A 6,982-nucleotide genomic window follows, 5' to 3' on the forward strand; every position below is an offset into this window, starting at 1 on the left:
AAAAAAAAAGATGACTCTCAAAAGACAACTTTAGCAAGCTCTTATCAGCTAACTAATTATGTGTAATAAAACCATTGACAAAAGTTTTCCATGCACAGACTAGAGCTGTTGATTGCAGGAAAACTACTCTTTAAAGATAACTGGAGTCCTGTGCTTTTTGGTGATACCATTTCTGGCTGCAGCCCAAGCGCTGGATAAAGCACCATCCGGCCTTTGTTTGGCCCTTTGACTGAAGCTAATAACTGGTCTTGTGGCACCCATGATAAAGAACATTATCTGTGCCTGCATGCCTGACAAGAGGCAGTGGTGGGCTGTGGGCACTTCTGTGCAGTGCCGGCCAACCCACGGGCTTCACTCTACAGCATGCTGTGCTTTCCCACAGGGTTTGGTCTCTGGGATATCTGCTTGTTGATGATGGTGTGAGTCAGAAGTCTGAAAGGCACAGGTCTTCTTGCATGTTGAAACTCATGTTGTGGGTATATAAGAAGCAGTGGAGTGTTTTCACAAGCCCTGTCCCCAGGCTTGCTGTCAGTGATGTCTGTGGAAGAGCCTAGGCTGTTCTCTGTTAACTGGACACATGCTGTGCATGTCAAACGAACACTGTGTCCCTGACACTGCTGAAATGGTGCCAGGTGCAATGCTTACACCCTTTTCTCCCTTCTAAACTTCTGGGATTGCACAAGCTCCAAAACCACACATGAGATTAAAGGCCACGAAACAGGGTTTGTGCAGCAGTAGGTCAGAATGACCTTCTTGAGCAGAGGGTGGAAGGAAATGGAGATCTTGGCCAGATTGGCACTGAACAGCTGCCTTCAGAATGCCCATTATGTTAAAGAAACTACATAATAATGGTTTTTGAAGCTCTCTTTGTACTTACATGCCGTGTTCCTGCAAGCCCTAGGTGGTGCTACCAGTGTACATGGTATCTGAGCACGTTTTACAAGCTTTGTCAGGAGGGTGTTTCTGGGAACACCTTCTCCACTATCAGAACTACTACCTTTGTCTGCATTTTTGATAAATTCCCTGTTATGGATTTCCATCACCCACTCTTGGAGACAGATTGTCTCACTTAGCTTGGTGTGTAGTTGCTGGATGTTCTGTGTTCCTCAAAACTCTCTGTTTTTGAATTGTCAGCTGTGTGTGGCAGATACATCCTGTGGTACACGAATAGGACAGCTGACTAAACCATGTCTTTGTCTTGTTCTGAACTTCGTATAGGGCATCAACAACCAGGTTATTCTTTACTCAACGTGGCTGACGCTTTGCCAACTTCACATTGTTCTTATATAACGTTCTAATGTACATTACATATGTCACTGCATTTCCTGAAAGGATGGAAAGGTTATCTGACTTCTCAGTTGTGCTTTATTGCCTGCAATAGAAATATGTCCTCTCATGGGCCCTTGGGTGGTGGTCACATCCATGGACGCAGTGACTTCGGTTGCAAGGATGGCCATGGTTTTTGCAAAACCCTTATGGTTCTCTAGTTAAACTTACATATCAAAGTGTTATTTTTATTTTTTAATAACAAACACAGGGAAAATACCAATTAAAAAAAAAAAAAAAAAGTAGGTCTGCACGTAACGTTCCCCGTTGGGTGGAAGACAGTGTAATGGTGGTCTGTGAAAATTTCTTAGTATGATGTAATTGCAAACTGTAAATAGCTCTTTAAAATCTACAGAGCTTATTTATGTTTCTTTTCTTCTTCAATCTGGCAAACTTTTTCCCTTGTCATGCCAGAATGTTTCTGCTCCAGCACTTCTGTGCTGCAGTGCTTAACTGAAAAGTGTAACAGTACAAGCTTTCACTTTTCAATTTGTCTAAAAATATGCTTGAAATAAGATAATTCAAATAAAGATTATAACTAGCTTTTGTAGCAGAACTTGAGTTTTCCTAATGTGTGATTTTAAATTGCGGATTTTTATTTTTATTTTTTAATTACATTCATAAATTAAAACCACAGCTTACTGCAGGCTATAAGCAGCCATTTGGGCAAATGTTAAGTTTAAACTATGGCTTCGAGCTGTGTTGTAGCCAGGGTTTCAGTAAGCACTCCCTGTTGCATTTCATCTTAATTCTGACAAAATGGTCTTGGCAATCGGAATAAAAACATCTGGATGAAGGGCTGTGAAACTATTCAGAGTGATTTGACTGACAAGGAAGTTCTTTGTAATGTTTTTCATCTTTTTGAGAAAGCAAAAAGAAAATTCAAGGGAGTAGAAATAGTTTCTTCTTGTGACCCTGTGCACATGTACACAGATGCATTCTCTGTGCTTATAAACAGGACTCTTTGGATAATAAAATCTGAAGAAGTAGGGTAAGCTGCAGGGAATGAGATAGGATTGAGGACTGCATAGTATGTTCTTCTGCTTGAAGTGTTTGATTACCGAGGAAGGTTTGATATGTCAATTTTTCTAGTAGGCTAGCACATACTGATAGATCTTGGCTTCTCTGCCACCTCCTCATAGTGTCCAGTGAGGCTGTTCAGAGAAAACTCATCAAGAATTTAATTTTGAAGTCTTTTTTTTCCTAGTAAATTTTAGAGTCAGGAGGCGTAGTGCTGAGTTGTGTCCTTTGCGATAAACTTTCCTCAGCCATTATGACTTAACAGTCTTTAGAAATAATGAGTGCTGAAAACCAGGCTCCCCCGTCTTCCTTCTCCAGTTTTTTATTTGTCCTAGGCTAAACCTTATTCCCGGGCACAAACCCAGCTTTGCTGAGGTGATTCAGTCTCCAGAGAATCTCTGCTGTCAAATAATAACATAAGAAAAATGTGCCCGTGGGGATATTTGAAGCATATGCCAATAGTTGTGTGTGAATGTAATTTATTGCAGTCAGAAGAGGGAACTAAAATCTATTGATTGTGGTTACTTGTTGTTTTCGGAACACTGATATTCTGGTTGTTGAATTGTCTTGTCATGTTAACCAGCAAGCAGATGGCATTATGCCACAAACGCATATTTTACTTCAAGGAACTTCAGAGGTTTTGATGTGTTTCCCCTCCACCCCCCTCTTATTTCCCCTGTGGCTTCTTTTTATTGAAGAGTAACATGAGAAGACCTGGTAGCAATTTTATTGCTTTCCCATAACAGTTTGAAATAATAGCTTGGTCTTTGGTTGCCAGTCAAGTTTCTACTAGTCAGCTCTTTTTGTCATGTATATTTGCAGTTTGTCCTCAGTAACTGGCTCTATTTTTTATGCTTCAATTAGCAATGGAAGACTAAGCTTCAATTGGTCGCACTTACCTAAACTCCTTAAATTCACCCCGTCATTCTGATTTGCACAACAGCTGGCATCTCACAGTTTTGGGGGGTTTTTTGTGTGTGTGTGTGTGTGTGTGTGTGTGTTTTGTTTGTTTGTTTGTTTTTGCGTTATCTTTGGAGTTATTTGGGGGCTCTGTTATATCCACTGCCTATCACGAGTTTGCACGCTCGAATACCACCTCCTTCCCCGATGAGTTTTGGTGTTCCTGTGTTGAACTGTGGTAGAAAATGGTCTCCGCATTCCCATAGGTGATCATTAGACAAACACAGGTTTCATGATTTTCATTGCTTCTTTCAACCATTAAGAAGAGTCAAAGGCAGTTGTAATCTCTGTTCTCAGAGCACGCGGGTCCAGACCGAATTATTTTTGGATTTCCTGTTACCTCCTTGGCCCGATTTCTGCAGATGGCTCATGTTAAAAGCAACAATAATGTTTGAATTGGAAGGGTTAGGTCTTTGGGTTTTCATTCTTCGTGGAGAACTGTTTATTTGTGTGTGGTTTGCCACACTACATGGATAGCGCTATCAAATCTGTGCTTTATTATAGGCTTACAGCAGCGGAGTAATGGCAGTAGTTGAATGTCTCAGAGTTTCATGTTCTTGCCAATTCTCTTTTTAAGAAGGGAAATGGATCTGTATCTCTGCAGCAAAAGGTAATAGAAGGAAATGCAATTAGAAATAGATCTCATTTCTCAAGTCAACTCTATTTTGCTGCAAGAAATTTCAAATGTGATTTAGTAAATATCGAGGGTTGGTTAGCTTACACTGAAGATACAGATCTAATACTCCAGAGGTATGCTGGCTATATTGAGCATGTTTGACATGAAGTCTTACCAGTTACGTTTTGCCCAGGGTTTAATGTTAGGCAGTATATATTGAATTGGTTCCTGGAATTCAAAGGAAACATTTTGTTGTAATTTGAAAGCGGTTTGAAGATTGTTGTTTCACACCCACTGTTACTGAAAATCTTATTCATAGACCTCAAGTATGGTGTAGTTTTACACAATCCTTCTAAGGACTGGATTATATAAACGTATGTGTGTGTATATAAATTAATACAAACATATTTGTGTGTGTATGTGTGTATGTAAGTCTGTGAGTATAGCGTGTATGCATACACACATCTAAAGAAAAACTACTTTTTTAATAAAAACAGCACTGAGTTTTGGCTGATATTCTTTATTTACATTTCTTGTCCAGATCCTTTAATGGTCTTTCCTGTGACGTTGCACCAGATGCCGTACACTGAAGGAGAAAGCTAGCAGCTATTTCCTTCATGGCACTGGTACATTTTCCTTTACACTTTAATTTTCATACACTCCTCCAACCTTTCCTAAGCGCCTCTTAAAAAGGGTTTTTCCTTTTTGATGTATCTGTTTGCAGGTTTCTGTGTTATTGCCCACTTTAAAAATTTGAAAACTCGATTTTTTTCTACTGTTGAGAGCTTAATGCCTTGACTCTTGCTCAACTCAGCATTACATTACATTACAGTCTGCGTGAGCCCTGCTTGAGATGAGTCCATGTTACAAAATGGAGCCCACTATGACAAATTTGATTATTCCTGTAGCAACTTGAGTCACTGCATGATTTGTATTTTATTTTTGCCCACCACCTGCAACAGTATTTTTTTCATTCCTACTGTTTCCTTAACCATCTCTCTGAAAATAAGAGGTTCTTGGCTAGGGCTGTTATTGCTGAGATATGACTGAGAACTGCATGCACTACAGTGAAGCACATTCATTTTCAGCTAGTACCGTTTATTGCCTTGAGCATTGTAAATCTGTCAGCTCTTCACGATGCTTTCACCTCTTTCTTCATTTGCTCCAGCTTCTAGTTTGACAATGTTCCCCTGAGGCTGAATTTTAATCTGCTTCCAATTAGTTGCAAAATGTGACTCAAATTTCTACATTATGGCTGCTGTTTTACTTGCACACACACATCTAGAAACAAATTAATGCTCTTGAATATTTATTTTTGATCCTTAAGATTTATTCTGGGAGGAGAACTTGTCAACTGTGCTCAAAGTACCTCCAAGATTCACCTTTTTAACTTAAATTGTAATGCACATTTCAGACTTAAAGTGCCTCTTTCTACTTAATGTTTACAAAAGCATTACAGCTTTTTACAGCTGATTTTACAGCTGATTTGTAATTATTGAAGACGCATCACAAATGGATAAATTCTAAAAATGAACAGTGCTGACAAGTAAACTAAAAACACCTTGTGATTGCTATACCAAATCAGGATATGAGGCTTTGTTTGTTTGTTTGTTTGTTTGTTGCAGATTTTATTTCTATCTTTACTTAGGTTTGCAGGATAAACATATTTATTTGCCAGATATTGGAAACCACCTATTATTCAGAACTCCAGCAGTGATCCTCATCACAGATCCATTTGGTCATTAGTGTGTCTTCATAGATACAGCTAATTATGATCTGTTAGCATGCTTCACTCAGTAGGTGTCTTCACTAGAGCATGTGTGTGTTAGTGGTATGCCTTTAAAAACCTTACAAATACGGAGCTTTCAGGATCCTCAGGTAATGTTTGTGCTCCCATTAGGAACATGGCCATTGCAGTTTTGTTCATTGGGGAAGTGAATTCTTGAGTGGAAAGTCTGAAGATCGCTGTGGAATGGGCTGGAATCTAAACCCTGCTGGGAGTGTAAACTTCGGTCCTTCTTTGGGCAAAGCTGACGTGAAAGGCTTCACAACAATTCTGTTTGATTACCCTTCTGCCTGGCTGCCTTATGTCTGTAGTTGCCTGTATGGAGAAACACAGTGTATTCAATTCAAACATACCAGTAGCTAAATTTATAGGTGCAAATCTTTAGTAGAGCTTAGCACTCTGTAGCTTGGCAGATTGATGTCAGCAGCCGTAATAGACTTTAAATAGGCTTGTGGAATTCATTGGGCATATATTGCTGAAGTTGATATTGCTAAGTACCTGTCATTTCTAAATGAGATTTGCACCTGTAAATTTAGCTGTTCACTTGTAGTAATTCACTTACCTATAAACAGATTTCTTTTAACGTTTTGCTGTCTTTACCTTCCCACACTGGGGCTGCAGCCTGCTGGCCGCATGAGCATCTGAATGGAGTTGAACACATGTGCATAATGTTTGGGTTCATGGTTTCTGAGAGAGTGTTTTCCATCAAGGACAGAAATGTAAAAGCAAGAGATAGAAGAAAGTGATCTTGATGTTATTCTGTGCTTCCTTGAGTCAGAAATGACTCTTAAGTGCATAGATGAGAAGCTTAGCATCTTATTTATTTCTCTAAAGATTTAACTTCCTCTGGTGGACTCCTATGATTCACAACATCATTTCATGAGGAAACAGTATTTACAAACATTGTGAAATGTTGCAGCAGTGTGACCTTTTTGTTTTCCTCATGTCATATTCTTTGAGGTTCATCTCTGCATTCGAGGTGAACTGCAGTTCCTGTGATTATCAGCTGTTGAGGAAAGAGAGCAAAGATAATTGAAGCCAAAATGTAATGCATGCATTTGTAGCTTACAGTAGTGGACTTAAAGACATCTGACAGTGAACCGGTGTACCACATAGAAAACACCCCCCATGTCCAAAGGTATGTACACATACACATGAATGCATACACCTCCACCTTATTAATTTTTCAGGCTAAATCCACAGTGTTTTTATCACAGAATGGCCCAGGTTGGAAAGGACCTCAAGGATCATGAATCTCCAACCTCCCTGCCACA

The 6,982-nt window shown here is 39.4% G+C and overlaps 1 protein-coding gene across 1 annotated transcript in view; it reads left to right on the forward strand.

The window, feature by feature from the left end:
* The window catches only part of ZNF608 (zinc finger protein 608), an 86,826-nt gene that overhangs the window by 5,562 nt on the left and 74,282 nt on the right, over positions 1–6,982 (forward strand).

Source organism: Meleagris gallopavo, chromosome Z, assembly GCF_000146605.3.
Source record: "Meleagris gallopavo isolate NT-WF06-2002-E0010 breed Aviagen turkey brand Nicholas breeding stock chromosome Z, Turkey_5.1, whole genome shotgun sequence".
NCBI classification, from domain to species: domain Eukaryota; kingdom Metazoa; phylum Chordata; class Aves; order Galliformes; family Phasianidae; genus Meleagris; species Meleagris gallopavo.